This window comes from Monodelphis domestica, chromosome 6 (assembly GCF_027887165.1).
Source record: "Monodelphis domestica isolate mMonDom1 chromosome 6, mMonDom1.pri, whole genome shotgun sequence".
Classification (NCBI taxonomy): Eukaryota; Metazoa; Chordata; class Mammalia; order Didelphimorphia; family Didelphidae; genus Monodelphis; species Monodelphis domestica.
The window spans coordinates 260,596,513-260,616,141 of NC_077232.1; positions in this window are offsets into that span (position 1 = coordinate 260,596,513).

A 19,629-nucleotide genomic window follows, 5' to 3' on the forward strand; every position below is an offset into this window, starting at 1 on the left:
AAAGGCAAATAAAAGTGTCACTCCAGGTGCTATCAGTTTCTACATATATTTTAGGTGTCACCTGAAAAGAACAGGGACAATGTTACCAGCAGCTGGGGATATAAAGAAAGAGACCTTAAGCAGTCACGGATGAAAGCATACAAGACCAATTTCTTCATGCAATTGGGAAAGAGATTTAAAGTTCACAATTCAAAATATCTGCAGAATCAAAGGAATATGAAATTTATCTTAGTAAGAAATAGGGTGCATCCAAACCAGAATAGGGAGCAGAAAGACTGCAGGAACTGTACTGGTTGAATAGGAGGGAATATTTCTTGTAAATAATTTCGGTAATTTGGGGAAAAGATTGTAGGATCCTTAACCCAGAAATAGGAACCTAAGTGTTTAGCTCTTTCTAGTTCTACTGGGTCTACTTCCACCCTTGTCAATGGAAATAAAGATAGAGGAGACATACTAGGATTCTTGGTCTACATATGGCTTAGGGTTTCTGTTTGTAATGGGGATTTTCATTCTTTCTGAAGGGGCACAGACTAGACTAAAGCAAACTAGGATGGTGGGAAGGGGAAGGATAGGACATTGGGAAAGAAATGACCTCATTTTATCTGTGGGAGGGCAGGATGATGCAATAAAGTATTCCTTCTGCTCAGCTCTTTTCAGTCTTACTAGAGAGAAGGGAGTAAGGTCATGTAATGGGTACTGGAAGGTACACCCTCCTTCATCCACCCCATCCAATTTCTCTCTCTAATAGAATTAAGTGTGTATGTTTGTTTATACATGCCATAAACTCAGAACACAGAGATCCTTCACTTATTGTGGGAGTTAAGTTACAGAGACCCCCATGATAGGTGAAAATCTGCAAAGTAGCAGATTACACTGGCAAACTTGTACAAGCAGTAGTGGTGTATTCATCCATCAAATTCCTTGATATAATGAAAACTCCGTAATACAGAATTATATACATATTGTAATATTTATTGGGAAAGGAAATGGAGAATTGGAAAACAGGGGGATAATATGAGGTTTGTATGGGGTATGGAGGAGCTTAGGGGAGAGAGGGAATATTTCTTGGTGAAGCAAAGGAGAGAGATGCCCCCTGCTGAGAGAAAGCAGCAGGGGTCTGATACAGACTGTTTGTCCTGGAATGACTGAACTGAAGTTCAGCTCCCTCTATGACCAGAAAAGATAGTCCACTTATTTGACTGCGAATTCAAATAATATCAAGTTTATTAACCAGTTGGGATTGGAGTTTTTTCTCAGCTTCAGAGCTGAGAAAAGGCTAGGCCCAAGAGGCTGGCGGAGAATTTCTCCCACTCCTGTCTACTCTATATCAGTCCTGCTTAGTCTAATTCAGAATCTTAGCAGTAGACATAAAGCAAACAAGAACAGTTCTGACCTTCAAAAGTAATTGGGTCTGAATCTTCGGGCTGAACCAAAAGAGGCACACCACACTAGACTGGGCTAAACAAGCTCCTCTCTCCTCCAACACCAGGAAGCAAGTACCACCCGGCAGGAAGGAAGTCCTAGTCACAAGACCCAACTACCACTCCCAGTTGCCCCTTCCCCCACCAATTGTTAGTCTAGTTTCCTTTCCACAATATACATACATACATACATAGATACACACACACACACACACACACATACACACACACACACACACACACACACACACACATATATATAAACCCAAGATACAGTGAAACTGTGATAAGTGAACTGTGAAATAGTGAAGGACAATTATACATTTCTACACATATATAATGTTGAACTTTTCTAAACTTTTTTCCTCCTTTGAACTGCTTAGGAAGGCGCATGTTCTTTGTGGAATGAATCTATCCACACAGATTTTTGTTTTTTCTCTGGATCCCCATTGACCAGTTCCATGCCTTCATTACATTTAGCAGGTGTCTCATCAATATGTTCCCCAAAGATAACTTTCTAGGAAGTCAATGGAGCAGGATGAGAAGAGAAGCTTATCTCTATCTCCCTTGTTGGGGGAAGTTGAAAAATCCATTCTTAAAACTTATACTTGGCTCCCTGAACTCCTTGGAGAATTCCATCTGAGTGAAGAAGGGCTAGAATTCAGGAGGATGTCTTCTTTTAGGTAACCTCTGAGAGATATCAGAGATGGAGGCTAATGGTTAAGGACTTCTACTTCACAGAAAAAAAAGATGTCTTGTTTCTGAATATAAGTTAGACTTATTATTGAAATCTGAAGAAAAGTATTCTTTGTATTCCACTATTAAATGGTTAGAACCTGACTTTTAAAGAAGAAACAAACTTCCCCCCTTTATTGCTTCATGGGCATTACAAAATGAATGTGATTTAAATGAAAATATCACTGAAAAAATGTTCCCACAAAAGAGAAAAGAGACCATTTTGTTGAATGCTAGCATTGTCATCCTGTACCATTTCCAAGTCCCACAATACTGAGCTCGCCTCGTTTTGCTTTTTATTGTGATGAAGCATAATTCCTTTGATAAAGCATTACAGATTCCATCAATTATTTAGCAAAACAAATTGCTGCTAACACAGGGCAGATGGTTGGGCTCTCACCAAAGTGTAGCAGATAGGATGAAGTACAACTGTGTAAAAAAAAGCAAAAGGATTTTTTAGGGGGTTGAGTCATAGCCTTCGCAGAAACCAGCCAGATGTTTCCTTTCTGCCAGGAAAAACACATGTACTCATGTCAATAGAACTCCCGACAACAGCCTCTAAGCTGTTCACAGTCTAGTAGGTAAAGGCAAAGCTTCTGCAATTGTCTTATTCTTTAATTTGAATTCAGCTGAAATACAAATGTATTCAGCTTTCAAACTTGACAGTACATTCTCTCGGTCCTTTTTCTATTTTCCTTTGTCATCCTTGCCTTTATTTAAATAATTTAAAGGCATAGAATATTAAAAATGGAAGGGATCTTAGAAAGAGTCCTTCTTTAACCTTTTCTTTTTACTGGTTAGGAGACTAAGGCCCAGAGACTTAATGGTCTGCCAGGGTCACACAGTAAGTTAGCTGGCAAAGTCAAGACTAGATACCTCGTGGCTTTCATTCCAATACTCTTTCTATCACATCTGGTCTTCAGTAAAAGGTCATCTTGATTTCTCAGAAACTCCCTCATAGAGTATAAATGGTGTTAACTGCTTAAGAAGGCATTTTCTCTGCTGAGTGGGTAAAAAAAGATTGCAGAAAACTAGCAAATAACATAATTATTGCAAAAGCCCAAAGTACAAATTCTTACCACTCCTCTTGGAAAAAGAAATTAGAAAGCATTTCATCTAAAGCTTTATGGCTTCCTGTGGTGTGCCAACTTTGTTATTTGGCAGACATAAAGAATATAACCTGGAATCAAACATTTTTTCTCATGATTCTGAGACATAATAAATTAATGGAGTGAGATTCTCTTCTCTATTAGATTACTGGTGTTGCTAACATTTTCCAGGACAGAATAAAATGCCATATGAAAAATGCTAAATCAGCAAAGGTGTTCATAATACGAAAGAATTATTATTGCTGGAAGGGAATGTGCTACATCAGCCTGGGAAATGCATGCCAAAAAACTTTGGGGCCTGAAAAGATGCATACTTGCCATCCTCCTACTTAGCACCTTCCTTGCCCCAACTATCATCTCTCTTTCTATTGCTCCCTTTAGCAATAAGCTAAGACAATACAAATGACTGTACCTGGAAGAAATGTGCTTAGTCTCCCTTTGCTTGCCCAGCAAATTCATCCCAAAGATAAAAGGAAGCTATTTTATTCAGACTTTTCAGTTTATTTTTCTGAGGCTCACCATCTGATATGTCTCTAAGCTGCCATATTTCCTTTAATATGTGCCAATATTGTTCAAAATTAGCCAGATCTTTTGCAGAGCCCAAGAATATCTTTACAGCTAACTCCTATCTTATAAAATATGATGTGGAAGGTATAGGTAACATGCTTCACCAAACACATGGGAACTGACTCAGTTCTGAGAAGGGATTTGGAATCAGAGATGCCTAGACCTCCACCAGCCTTCCAAAGTATCTATAGCCATGCTTCTTAGATAGTTAGCTAGAATTTATGTAACATTTTCAGGTTTGCCAAGTGCTTGACATAGGTTATCTTGTTTGATTCTTGACCACTGGGTGAGGTAAGGGCTATGATTATCATCTCCATTTTACAGATGAGGAAGCTGAGGATCAAAGGCACATACATACAAATATAAAGTGTTAAGGTGGGATTTAGATTATAAGCTCCTTGAGGGCAGGTATTGGCTTTTACCCCCTTTACCCCCACCCTTTTTGGATCCACAGTCTGCCTAGCACAGTGTCTGAATCAGAATAGACAATGAATGTTGATTGATTGATTGATCAGAGCACAACTTTTTCTGTCCCTAAGCCTGCACTCTACCCATTGAACCTTAAAAACTTTCCAGGTTCCTTCCTGAATAACAAAGCTTGACATTGCTGAAGCCCATAATTCACTAAGAAAAAATAGTCTGATTCTTCAGAGTCAGAGTTTCTGTTGATGTTGTTGTGCCTATCAGACAAGGAAAAGATTGGGTGATCTATTTAGTTTCTTAAAAAAAATACTCAACAAAAACCATCTGGCTGCCCAGATGAAGCCTCTGTGGCAACAGGAGGATGTGCTTGTGTGTGTGTGTGTGTGTGTGTGTGTGTGTGTGTGTGAGAGAGAGAGAGAGAGAGAGAGAGAGAGAGAGAGAGAGAGAGAGAGAAAGAGAGAGAGAGAGAGAGAGAGAGAGAGAGAGAGAAAGAGAGAGAGAGAGAGAGAGAGAGAGAGAGAGAGAGAGAGAGAAAGAGAGAGAGAGAGAGAGAGAGAGAGAGAGAAGAGAGAGAGAGAGAGAGAAAGAGAGAGAGAGAGAGAGAGAGAGAGAGAGAGAGAGAGAGAGAGAGAGAGAGAGAGAGAGAGAGAGAGAGAGAGAGAGAGAGAAGTAGGAAACGTTGTTCACCTGACCTTTCTCTAACACTCAGATGACTTGGGGGGAGGTTTAGGATTGAAATTGGTTACTGAATTAAAAATGGCACGTTTGAATCTCTTCCAAGTGAAATGTACTAACTTTCCCCACTCTGGTTCTCACTCTAGACCTTGGTAAATATATGATCTTATTTCACATTGGCTTTGCATTTTAAATTCCCCCTTGAGAAACCAGGCGGAGAGGTGGGGAGGCATGAGCAGAATGAGTCAGTCACAGTCAAAAGAAATCTTGAAAAAGGGGAAAATCTGATGCTCTGCTATATGTTATATCGTTTCCTTGAGTTATTGTCCTTGTGTTTAAACTGAAAAACTCTATTGAAAAGATTGAAATAAAAGTGGCAAAATTTGGAATTTAAATTCACAGAATTTGAAATCTCTTTGGTTAATAAAAGAAGCACTTTCATTATTTTTCCCCCTTGTGGTTGTGGGTGCTGGGCAGTGTGCCTCAGTATTTTTAGAAGTGTGCACACAGCTCTCTCTTTTACTATTGTTCTGTGTCTTCATGATTACTAGTGTTGCTTATGGTATGAAATGCCCATCACTATAGCATTCAGAAACTAAGATTCAGTGAATGAAAAAGTCAGCATGACTCTTCTGTAACAACAACTTGGTACTGTGGAGATTTGTTGCCCATTGTTGCCCAACCTTTATTAAAGCACTTGCTTATTACTAGGTTCTGATAGGATGATTATCTCTACTCCCTCATTCTCCATTAGCCATCTAGCCTTACTACCTAGGTGACAGCGCTGACTCCTCATTTTCTCTTTAATCCAAATTAATTGCCAATTGATTTCTCCATCTCTACCTTCATACCATCTCTCCTCTGACACTGCCATTGCTCTAGATCATGCCTGGACTATTGCAATTATCTATTGTTTGGTCTTTTTTGCTTAAGTCTCTTCTAGCATTAGTTCATCCTCCACTTGGCTACCAAAATGATCTTTCTAAAGTGTGTCTGACTATGTTACTCCCCCTATTTGGTAAACTACAATGGCTCCTCATTGCCTCCAGGATTATATATAAAATTCTCTGGCTTTTAAAGGTCTTCCTAAGCAGACTGGAAAGCCTCTTCCTACCTATCCAGGCTTCTTATAACTTCTACCTCCTACACATGCACTCTGAGATACAGTGACACTGATGCCCATGTTGTTCTTTGAACAAGACAGGTCATCTCTGGACTCAGAGCATTTTCCCTAGTTGTCCCCGCCCCCCCCCCATGTCTGAAGCTCTTTCCCTAATCATTTCTGTCCCCTGCCTCCTCTGACTTCCTTAAAGTCTTTATTTATTAAGCATAGTGTATGCCAGGCATGATGATAGACTTGGATTTACAAATACAGTGAATAAAACAGTTCTTATGAACAAGAAACTTGCATTCTAAAGTGATGGATTCTTTCTTTAGAATACAAAGAGTCAGATACCTGCCAGCCCCCTCCTACAACTCAAAATAGAATCTTTTATAACAAGCCAGTCTTATTTTGTGAGAAATCTTCTGTAGTTGGATAAGAAGCTTGATATAGCTAATAGGTAACAGAGGTATGCAAAGTACATAGGTTAATGGCACTCTGGATTTGAGTCCTGGAGTAAGGAAGGACCTGAGTTCAACATCTGCTTCAGATATTCATCAGCTATGTGACCAGGGGAAAGTCACTTAACCTGAATCTCAATTCCTTCATCTGTAAGATGGGGACAATGATAGCAACCACAAAATATAAATTGCAGTCCCTGTACTTAAGGTACTGTCTACTTCAAATGACTCTTCTCCAGTAACATGCATCCAAGAATATTTTCCTTTACTCGAGAACCACTCATTAAAGCAATATCCACAGAAGTTCATAACATTTGAAATGGACGAGAGAGTCATCATGGGAAATAAAAGTCACATGGGAATCTTTGGAATGGGCACATACTTGGACTTTGTGCTTTTGCAAGCAACTCATGCTCTCAGTGACAGTCTATTTGCTATTGTCACCACCCTGTGCTCTCATCTCTCAGCCTTGTTTCTTTGCAATGATGCTGTGATATACGGTATGAATGGAGGAATTATTCTGATTCTCACACATGGTAAGAGATTTCATGAAAATGAGTTCATTTTGTTGCTTTACATTTTGCACTCAGAGCTCAAAGTCACATTTAGGAAAACATGTTCCCTCATGGACAGCAAAGCACACAGCTTTGGATAACAATTAGGAGATTAAGTGAAGATGGAAGTATGAGAACTTGTGCAAATGATCAGAATTCTGAGCTTTCTTGTCCCCACCCTTGAGCAATTTTTTTATTAGATTTCTGAGTATCTCAATGGATACAATACACTATAAGACAATTTGATAAAATCCCCAGTTGAAGAGCTTTATGGGAGAGGAATTCAAAAAACCATCCATGCATATTAAGGGTAGAGAGGAATAGAAGGGAAATATTTTACAGAGCTGAATAAGAAGCAAATGAAATTTCTCACAGCATCCAAGAGACCAGCCTGGAAAGTTTTCTGACTTGCTGATTTTATGTGAATTAATTCTTCATTTACATATTTTTTCCTCATGTACTTTATAGCTATCAGAAATGTAGAGTCAAGGAAAAGTCTATGTTTCCATATTATTTATCTCATTTAAAATAGTGTGTGGAATTTGTGGAAGTAATAAATTTGTGTGTATTTCATTCCTCTGAACCTTGTACTATTAACAATGCCATGCATCTATTAGTCATTTAATATGATAACTGAATTAAAATCCCATATAATTAAAATTGCATGTTTAGTTTTTTGCTTCCACTCACATCTTCCTGGAATGGAATACTTGTGGCATGGAGATGACAGAGTCATCTTGAAAGCTGTTCAGTCATTTCACTTGTATCTGATTCTCTGTGACCCCACTTGGGGTTTTCTTGGCAAAAGCACTGGAGTATTTTGCGATTTCCTTATCCAGCTTTCTTTTTTTAGAGATGATAAACTGAGGAAAAGAGGGTTCAATAACTGGCCAAGGATTGCATTGCCAGTAAGTATCTGAGGCCAGATTTGAACTCAGGATGAGTATTTCTGAGTTCAGGATCAGCACTCTATTTACCATGCTACTTGACTACCTGCCATCTTGAAGTCTAGATGATTAAAATGCAAGATATGGTAGGTTCTAGCAAACTAGGAAAGCTTTGAGTAAAGACCCAAGGACCACCTATTGGTCAATCATCCAAGAACAGGTGGATTGATATGTGAAGAACTTCACTAAGTCACTCATATCCCAGGTATTTCTTTGGCCAAAGCATTTTGGGCAGATTTCTATCAAATTGTCCAAAGGTTACATTTGGAGATCAATGGAGAGAGGTTCCCATCAATGAAATTTGTGGATTTTTTTACAATATTGAAATAAGGGTTTTGTCCCAGAGAAATCAAAATATTAAAAGAGATAAAAGAGAAAGATAGGGCTAAAGTGGAAAGAACACTGGCCTAGGAGACAGCAAGCCTGAGTTCCAGTCTGGGTCATTTCCATTACATAGCTATATAACCCCTGGACATGTTATTCAATCTTCTTGGGTCTTGAGTTCCTCTTAGGGATAGGGATTAGACCTGTGATTTAACTGGTTTAGGAGATTACAGAGTGAAGAAATTTGCCTCTCCCTATGCAGGTCAGCACTTTCTATATAGCTTTTATATCATAGGGAGTTGTCTAGAGTATTGAGAAGTGACTGATCCAGAGTTACACAGATAGCATGAGATTTAGAACTTAGACTCAGTCTTTTTTTGGTTCTGAGAAGGTCATTTTCATATGTATACTCAAAGATTCCTCTCTTGAATTTCCCATATTTAATAAAAACTGACATCTGTATTGTGCTTTAAGATTCACAAAGTGGTTTATATGAATAAACTGAGGCTCCTGGAAATTAAGTGTCTTCCTTAAGATTACACATATACTGAATATCTGAGACAGGATTTGAACCAGGTCTTTTTGACTTCAATTTTAGTACACTATTCCCCTGTGCCATACTTCTTCCATTTAAAAGAAAGAACTTGGCTAGATTACCTCTCAGGTTTCTTTGACCTTAAGAAAATTCTTTAATTTGCTCATATAGTCATCTATCCTTCATTTTTTCCCCCTTAAACTCTTAGCTTCTATTTTAGAATCAATACTGTTTTGGTTCCAAGGCAGAAGAATGGAAAAGGCTAGGAAATGGGGATTAAGTGATTTGCCCAGAGTCACACAACTAAAAAATGACTCAACCCATTTCTAGGCTCAATTCTCTATCCACTGAGTCCCATAGCTGCCCCCATCCTCCATTTTTAAAGAAAATTCTTATTTATATCTTGTCTTGCTCTCTTTTTTCTTCCAAATTATAAAGGATTCACCATCTACTTTTTTCAATTAGGTATCTATTTTGTCTCTCCCACTCCCAAACCCCCAACTAAGAGGAAAAAAGTAACAAATAATTAGAAAATAAAAACCAGAAAACAAAAACCCTTATTACCAATATGGAGTCAAAAAAAGCATTGGCCATGACCAAAAAACATACATCATTTACTTTTCATTTTACATTTTACTCTTTCTTGGGCACACTGTCAACAATCAATCTTGGAAATCTCTTCTAAAGAAAAAGGCATAAAATCAGAACTTTTCTTGTATGTTTTAAATTAGTTCACTCAATAGGAATGTCATGCAGAGTCCTGTCCCTCTATAGTTTGACAAAAGTTTCCATGCAACTTGAATTAAGTGGATTAAGTAGGTTATCAGAGGCTATTGATATGCAAGAAAACTGGTGATTCTTTTCAAAGTGATTTTGTACCTCATAAAGCCTATTAAAAGTGCAATATTATTTTAAATGCTACCCCCTTTTCTAATTTAAAATGATTTGAATGAGTTGAATTTGAAGCCTCAAAACATAACCCAAAATGCTCGGCTCCAAATCTCATTAGCTCATGATATACTCAGGGTGCATTTCTCCTCCACATTTGGTCCCAGAAGAATGTTTCTGTATAAATATTTGATCAGATATATGTTTAATCTGAAAACTCTGATGTTAGCATTTCCTACCATTTATACACTTAGATTGAAAGACAGCACTGAATTGGGAAATTTTGGAATCGATTTATAAAAAAAAATCATAACAGGTGTGGGTGGAAAAATGCCTATAGGGAAATAGCCCCCCACTTTCCAAGAACTTTTATATCTATGTTCAGGACTGGTTGTTTTTTTTTTTCACTTTTGCTTTGATAGAGTAAATTCCAAACTCAGCATGTAATGTGAAAAATGTCTACTAATATTTAGGAAGCCTATTATCTAACTCATTAAAAAAAATCTCCCTGAATGATATTGAATATGTTAGAGCTCTCAGCTTCCTTTAATCTCTCTGGGTCTTCCTCCTCATTATGGTCTACAAAGCAAACCTTTTTACCTCTTGTCAAGCCAGTTACTTGTTGAAGCTCATGGAAAGCTCATTAATGGCCCATTCTTAGAAAGATATTAGACCAAGTCTCTAACCCTGATGAGTTTAAGTTCAAATTCAGTAACACTTAAGTTATTAGAGAATTTAATTGAGTAGGATTTTCTCTCTATCCATTTCTCCTTCCCTTCTGCTTCCAAGTCTCTGTAACTGTCTCTGTCAATGTCTCTGTCTCTCTGTTTCCATGTCTCTGCCTCTGTCTCTGTCCCTCTTTCTGTGACTCTGGCTCTCTCTGTTTCTCTCTCTGTCTCTGTCTCTCTTGCTCCTTCCACTGCCAAATGCAGATTTAGGCTCTGAAAGCACTTCCCTTAAATTATTCAAGAACTGTTGCCATTGAGCTGAGATCAGGCACACAGTGTTTCAGTAGGGAAAGGAAATCTGGGAAAGTGATGAGTAAGTGGATGGCTGGAGCTTAGAGCTAACATTTTTTTTTCTAGACTGTTCTTCCCAGGAAGCAAGTTCTATTTCTTTATTCAGATAATGAGTTTTATTACAGCTTTTCCTGCTCCAGAAGACCAGGGCATGCCCTGGGTATAAGGATCAAGAATTGGGCATACTGATTCAGTCAACAGGAGAGACAAAGAATTTAAAATGCTGCAAAGTATCAATTATTCACTCGCCTTCCACTGATGTATTTGAGGTTAGCCTGGTTTCAAATGCACAATTATCTAGGTTTGGCAGGTTTGGGAACTGAATGCCAGAGTTAAAAGGGACCTGTGGAGTCAGAGTTGTACTAGGGTGGGGAAACTGGGCTTTGCTCCAGGGCACTAAAAATTAGAGGGTACTGACTACACTTAGTAAGGATAATGATTTCAAATAGGAATCTACCTACCACATGATATACATTCTCCTGCTTCTCCCACCCCAACATTAATCATACTTCAAATAAACTTTACCTCATTTTTACTTCTGATGATCTGCCTCTTATCCTCCTGAGCTCTCTACTAAGAAAGTTGGGAATCTGTGGTCTCTTTTTCCCTAAATTAGGATGGTGTCTTTGACTTTCCCTTAACATCTTATTAACTGAGTTGGTCTTAAAAAATTAATTTGCAAGAAAAGTTTATATAGCTTGTTCCAAGAACCTTTTGTGATTCCTGATCCCAAATAAATGTTCTCTATAATACTTAGAACCATAATCATCTATCCTCTGCCTGAATATCTGTGGCAATAGGAAATGCATTAAAGCCACTCGAAGTTATTAGCACCACCCCCATATGCACACACTCTGACATACTGAAGCAGTCAGCTTCATTTATTGTATTCATTCTTAGGTCACCTTCAAATGAGAAGGGGGTGGCTATGCTCTAATATGTATCTAATGACCTTAAGAGGGAACAATCAGAAAAGTAAGTTGAAGAAAACACCTGCTTGTCCTGTCAACATTAACTGACAGTTTTCTATCTAATACTAAGAGGAGGTAAGCTCATTTTTGTATAAGAAGTTGTAATTAGGATTTGAAACAACAATAACGATGAAGAGGATGGATTAGCCAAGGAGAAACTCTCCTTAAATGAAAAGTATAAATTTTGAAAGAATAGAAGTTCAGGACTGCTTACACTTTTCTATGGGCACATGAAGAAGTTTTGTGCCTTGCCCTTCTAGATTTAGAGCTCTGAGATGTTCTTGGAGCACTAGCATCAGCAGAAATGGTTACTTAGGTTCATGACATTCAGAAAAAATGCCCCTGTAATGCGATACACCATTGCTGTGTATTTTGATAAACACGATCCTACTTCTGACTCAACAGATTACTAGCCATGTGATCTTAGGCAAGTCACTGTACTCTCAATTCCTTCATCTGTAAAGTAAAGGGAGTAGATTAGATTAGATATTGGAAAACTTTGGTCTGAGGGCCAAATACAATCTGCCACCTGTTTCTCTGTGGTCTGTAAGCTAAGAGTGTCTTCCATTTTTGTTATTTTGTACTCTACGTTTTAGTAGATGCATATCTCATTTGATCCCTCACATTAGTTAGCCTGTGAGGTATTGAGCCTGAGAATTGAAATTATTTTCAGAGGATCCCAAAGCTTGTTAAGTATCTGAAGCAGGCAACTACTACTCCCCTTTTGACCTCTTCCAAAGTATTCTGCACACAATAGGTGTCTGTAAAATATAATTATTTGCATCTTTTAACAATAATATGAAGGAATTATTTCTTATATTCTCCAGAATAAAAACTTAAAAAGACAGTTGAGAGAAAATAAATGTTTATTAATTAAAAAATAAAGCATTTAAGAAGGAACAAACTTATCTCAAACTATTTAATACCTCTAGATTCAGCTTTTCCTCCCTTCAGATCAGCAAAGATGAGGAAAATGGAAAAAGTTCATTTTTTTGGGAAAGATATGGGAAGATAGGTACATTAGCTCACTCTTATTGAAGGTGTAAATTGGTCCAATGATTCTGAAAAGCAATTTGCAATACTAAACCATAGTTGTCCCTTGATTAAGTTTTTCTAAATACTAGGCACAAGCTCTCTAGAGCTTCAGGAAAGAGGTGCAAGATCTGCATGCATAAACATGCACAGAGAATCAATTTTGCTGTAGCAAAATAGTGGAAAAATGAGAATATCAGTTCAGGAATGGTTGAAGAAACTCATATGTGGGCTTAATGCAAGATATGACAACTGCAATGGATTCTGAGAAACTTTAAAAAGACTTATATGAAGTGATACAAAGCAAAGTGGGCAGAACCAGAAGAACAATTTAAACAATGAACACAAATCTCAATAATGTAAAAGAAAATCACTTCAAAAGGCTTCAGAGTACTGATCAATGCATGGACCAATCATAACTCCAAGAAGACTGACAGTGAAACTGAAGTGAGAAGCTAGCTTCCCACATCATCGCAGAGAGTGATGGATTCAAAGTGTTGAATAAGATACACATTTTCAGATATAGCTAATATAATGGGTTGATTTATTTTACTTAACTATACATAGTTATAATGGAAGACTTCTTTGGTGCCATAGTATTAGTGGGAAATGAGAAAGAGGCAATATAAAAAAGTAAAGTGGAGGTGGTGTCAAGATGGTGGCTTAGAAGCAGCAGAAGTTCAGACCTCTGAAAAACCTTCCTTACTGATAACAAACTGAATGCTCTTAGAGGACTGAAAACCAAACCTAACAACAGGACAGAGCCAAGAAACCTTCCTGCTGGACTCAATCTAAAAGACTGCCGGACTTTAATTTAATCTAATCAAAAGCCCCTAGAGGACATGGAAGCTCAAAATACAACACCCCTCCCCCAAAGACTGCAGGGAGAGAACTTTTGTCAAAGCTCCAAGAGAGAAGACTGACAGAAAATCCCCAAACCAAAAAAACGAGAGGAACAAGAGCATAGACAAATACGGGGAGCAAAGAAGGGGTAAATATGAGCAAACAACAGAAAAAGAAGAAAGAAATTACAATAGACAGCTTCTGTACAGGCAACAACGGAACACAGGGGGAGGGATCAGAAAACAACAAATTAAAAATACCAGCGAATTGGATACAGGCTTTGGAAGAACTCAAAATGCAATTCAAAACACAATTAAGAGAGGCTGAAGAAAACTGGGGAAAGAACTTAAAAAGCAAGATAAGTCATCTGGAAACAGAAAATAGTGTCTTGAAAGCCAAAATCAATCAGCTTGAAAATGAGGCAAAGGAGATAAAAGATGAGGCAAAGAGGTTGAAAGATGACCTCCAAAGAAAATCAGACCAGAAGAAGAAGGAGGACCAAAAAGCCAGGGATGAAATCCAGTCTTTAATAACCAGAACACAACAACTAGAATTAAGTGACCTCACAAGGCAGTAGGATACTATAAAACAAAAGCAACAGAAGGAAAAAATTGAGGAAAATTTGAAACATCTCATTCACAAAATAGAAGATTTAGAAAATTGTTCATGTAGAGACAATTTAAGAATCATTGGTCTACCAGAAAACCATGATAAAAGAAAAATCCTGAATATAATACTACAGGAAATTATTCAAGAAAACTGCCCCCATGTTCTAGAATAGCGGTTTTCGACCTCTTAATTTGTAGCAATGAGAATACATAATGCATATCAGGTTATTTACATTCTGAATCATAACTGTAGCAAAATTACAGTTTTGAAGTAGCCACCAAAATAATTTTTTGGTTTGGGGTCACTGCAACATGAGGAACTGTATTGCAGGGCCACAGCATTAGAAAGGTTGAGAACCACTGTTCTAGAACAAGAGGGAAAAGTGGAGATTGAAAGAATCCACAGATCACCTCCTGTACTTAACCCCCAACTGACAACACCCAGGAATGTTATAGCCAAAATCAAGAACTATCAGACTAAAGAAAAAATATTACATGCTTCAAAGAAAAAGTCATTAAGATGCCATGGAACCACAGTGAGGATAACACAGGATATGGCTGCATCTACATTGAAGGACCAAAAGGCATGGTATATGATATTCCGTAAAGCAAGGGAACTAGGTCTACAACCAAGAATCAATTACCCTGCAAAACTGACTATATTCTTACAGGGGGAAAGTATGGTCATTCAACAAAATAGAAGAATGCCAAGCTTTTGTAAATAAAAGACCAGACCTGAACAGAAAATTTTATGCCCAAGCACAGAACTCAAGAGAATTATCAAAAGGTAATTAAAAAATAGGGAAAAAAGAAAAACAAAACAAAAAACCTTTTTTTTTAGAGACTCAATGAATTGAAATGATATGTATCCCTATAAGAAAAGAGGTCATTGGTAACTCTTAAAAACTGTTGTTATCACCTGGGCAGTTAGAAGAATTACACTTAGATGGAACAGTGACAAACTGTATAGGATGAAATAACAAGACATAAATAGGTATATAGATATATGTATGCATAAATACATATACATGTATATATATGCATATATATACACAACTAGAACTTAAAAAAGAGGTTAATTCTAAAAGAAATGGGAAAAGAAACAAAAGGGGGTAAATTTCTGTCACAAAGAAGCTCATGGCGGGAGGTGGGAGAACATCAATACACTGGAAGGGTAAAGAGGTGGAGATAGGAAATACTCAACTCTTATGTGCATTGAAATTGACCCAAAGAGGGAAGAACAATCCAATCCATTGGGGTAGAGAATACATTTTCACCCTTTAGGGGAGTAGAAAGGTAACAAATGGAAAGATGGGGAGGGAAGCAGTATAAGGGAAGGAGATTGTGAGGGGGTAGTTTTAAAAAGACTGCAAAAAATAAGGGGGGAATAAGAAGGGAGGGGGTAGAAAGGGAAGTAAAATAAGGGAGGGAACTAGGGAGACTGGTTATAAACCAACATTGATGTAGAAGGAAATAGTGAAAGAAGAAAAGGCAGGACTAGGAGTAGAAATCAAAATGCTGTGAAATACACAGCTGGTAATCATAACTCTGAATGTGAATGGAATGAACTCACCCATAAAATGCAAGCAAATACCAGAGTGGATAGAAACCAAAACCCTAACATATGCTGTCTACAAGAAACACACACGAGGAAGATAGATATGCATAGGGTCAAAGTAAGAAGATGGAGCCAAATCTATTGGTCATCAAGTGATAAAAAGAAGGCAGGAGTTGCAATCATGATATCTGACAAAGCCAAAGTAAAAATAAATCTAGTGAAAAGAGATAGGGAAGGTAATTACATCCTCGTAAAAGGTAGTATAGACAATGAGGAAATATCTGTACTCAACATGTATGCACTAAATGGCATAGCATCCAAATTTCTAAAGGAGAAACAAGTGAAGCTCAAGGATGAAATTGATAGAAAAACTATACTAGTGGGAGACCTGAACCTTCCTCTATTAGAACTAGATAAATCAAAACAAAAAATAAATAATAAAGAGGTAAGAGAAGTGAATGAAATCTTAGAAAAATTAGAGTGAGTATATATGTGGAGAAAAATAAATAGGGACAAAAAGGAATATACCTCCTTTTCAGGGGCACCTGGTACATTCACAAAAATTGACCATGTTTAAGGGCATAAAATCATTACAAACAAGTGCAAAAGAGCAGAAATAATAAATGCAACATTCTCAGATCATAATGCAATGAAAATAATAATTAGTAAGGATACATGGAGAGGCAAATAAAAAATTAATTGGGAATTAAACAATACAATACTCCAAAACTGGTTAGTCACAGAACAAATCATAGAAACAATAATTTCATTGAAGAAAATGACAATGATGAGACATCCTTTCAAAACCTACGGGATGTAGCCAAAGCAGTACTCAGGGGTAAATTTATATCCTTGAGTTCATATATTAACAAATTAGGGAGAGCAGAGGTCAATGAATTGGGTATGCAAATTAAAAAACTAGAAAGTGAACAAATTAAAAATCCTAAGATGAAGACTAAATTAGAGATCCTAAAAATCACAGGAGAAATTAATAAAATTGAAAGTCAAAGAACTATTGCTTTAATAAATAAGACTAGAAGCTGTTACTTTGAAAAAACAAATAAAATAGACAAAGTACTGGTCAGTCTAATTAAAAAAAGGAAAGAAGAAAACCAAATTGACAGTATCCAAGATGAAAAGGGAAACCTTATCTCTAATGAAGAGGAAATAAACGTAATCATTAAAAACTATTATACCCAATTATATGGCAACAAATATGGCAATCTAGGTGATATGGATGATTACCTACAAAAATATAAATTGCCTAGACTAACAGAGGAAGAAATAGATTACCTAAACAACCCCATATCAGAAAAAGAAATTGTATAAGCCATCAAAGAACTCCCTAAGAAAAAATCCCCAGATCCATATGGATTCACAAAGGAATTCTATCAAACATTCAAAGAAAAACTTATCCCAATATTATACAAACTATTTGACAGAATAAGCAAAGAAGGAAATTCATTTCACAACACAAATATGGTACTGATCCCAAAGCCAGGCAGGTCAAAAACAGAGAAAGAAAACTATAGACCAATCTCCCTGATGAATATAGACACAAAAATCTTAAATAGGATACTAGTAAAAAGACTCCAGCAAGTCATCACAAGGGTTATTCACTATGACCAGGTAGGATTCATACCGGGAATGCAAGGATGGTTCAATATTAGGAAAACCATACACATAATAGACCATATTCACAAGCAAACTGACAAAAATCACATGATTATCTCAATAGATATAGAAAAACCCTTTGATAAAATACAACACCCATTCTGATTGCACTAAAAAGTATAGGAATAGAAGGGCCTTTCCTAAAAATAATAAACAGTATATATCTATAACCATCAGCAAACATCATCTGCAATGGGGATAAACTAGAAGCTTTGCCAATAAGATCAAGAGTGAAACAAGGATTCCCATTATCATCTCTATTATTTAATATTGTACTAGAAACACTAGCAGTAGCAATTAGAGAAGAAAAAGAAATTGAAGGGATTAAAATTGGCAATGAGGAGACCAAGCTATCACTCTTTACAGATGATATGATGGTTTACTTAAAGAATCCTAGAGAATCAACAAAAAAGCTTATAGAAATAATCAACAACTTTAGCAAAGTTGCAGGATACAAAATAAACCCACATAAGTCATCAGCATTTCTATATATCTCCAACCCATTTCAGCAGCAAGAATTAGAAAGAGAAATTCCATTTAAAGTCACCCGAGACAATATAAAATACTTAGAAATCTGTCGAGACAAACACAGGAACTATATGGACACAACTACAAAATACTCTCCACACAATTTCAACTATATCTAAACAATTGGAGAAACATTGATTGCTCATGGGTAGCATGAACTAACATAATAAAAATGAGAATTCTGCTCAAATTAATTTACTTATTTAGTGCTATAACCATTGAACTACCAAAAAACTTTTTCACTGAATTAGAAAAAAACATAGTAAAATTCATTTGGAAGAACAAAAGATCAAGTATATCCAGGGAAATAATGAAAAAAAAAAGGGAAGGAAGGAGGCCTTGCAGTCCCAGATCTCAAACTATACTATAAAGCAGTGGTCATCAAAACAATTTGGCACTGGCTAAGAGACAGAAAGGAGGATCAGTGGAATAGACTTGGGATAAATGACCTCAGCAAGACAATTTATGATAAGCCTAAATATCACAATTTTTGGGACCCAAATCCACTATTTGATAAAAACTGCTGGGAAAATTGGAAGACAGTATGGGAGAAATTAGGTTTGGATCAACATCTCACACCCTACACCAAGATAAACTCAGAATAGGTGAATGACCTGAATATAAAGAAGGAAACTATAAGCAAATTAGGCAAACCCAGAGTAGTATACTTGTCAGATCTTTGGGAAAGGAAAGACTTTAAAACCAAGGAAGAGCTATAAAAAGATCACAAAATATAAAATCAACAATTTTGATTACATTAAATTAAAAAGTTTTTGTACAAACAAAACTAATGCATCCAAAATTAGAAGGGAAGCAACAAATCAGGAAACAATCTTCATTACAAAAACCTCTGACAAAGGTCTAATTACTCAAATTTATAAAGAACGAACCACTTGTACAAAAAAAATCAAGCCATTCTCCAATTAATAAATGGGCAAGGGACATGAATAGGCAATTTTCAGTTAAAGATATCAAAACTATTAATAAGCACATGAAAAAGTGCTCTAAATCTCTAATAATCAGAGAAATGCAAATCAAAACAACTCTGAGGTATCACCTCACACCTAGCAGATTGGCTAACATGACAGCAAAGGAAAGTAATGAATGCTGGAGGGGATGTGGCAAAGTAGGGACATTAATGCATTGCTGGTGGAGTTGTGAATTGATACAACCATTCTGGAGGGCAATTTGGAACTATGCCCAAAGGGTGATAAAAGACTGTCTGCCGTTTGATCCAGCCATAGCACTGCTGGGTTTGTACCCCAAAGAGATAATAAGGAAAAAGACTTGTGCAAGAATATTCATAGCTGCTCTCTTTGTGGTAGCCAAAAATTGGAAAATGAGGGGATGCCCTTCAATTGGAGAATGGCTGAACAAATTGTGGTATATGTTGGTGATGGAATACTATTGTGCTCAAAGGAATAATAAAGTGGAGGAATTCCATGTGAACTGGAACAACCTCCAGAAAGTGAAGCTGAGTGAGAGGAGCAGAACCGGTAAGACATTGTACACAGAGACTGATACACTGTGGTACAATCGAAGGTAATGGACTTCTGTGGCAGTGCATTGATCCTGAACAACTTCTAGGAATCTACACGAAAAACCACTATCCACATTCAGAGGAAACACTATGGGAGTCAAAACACCAAAGAAAA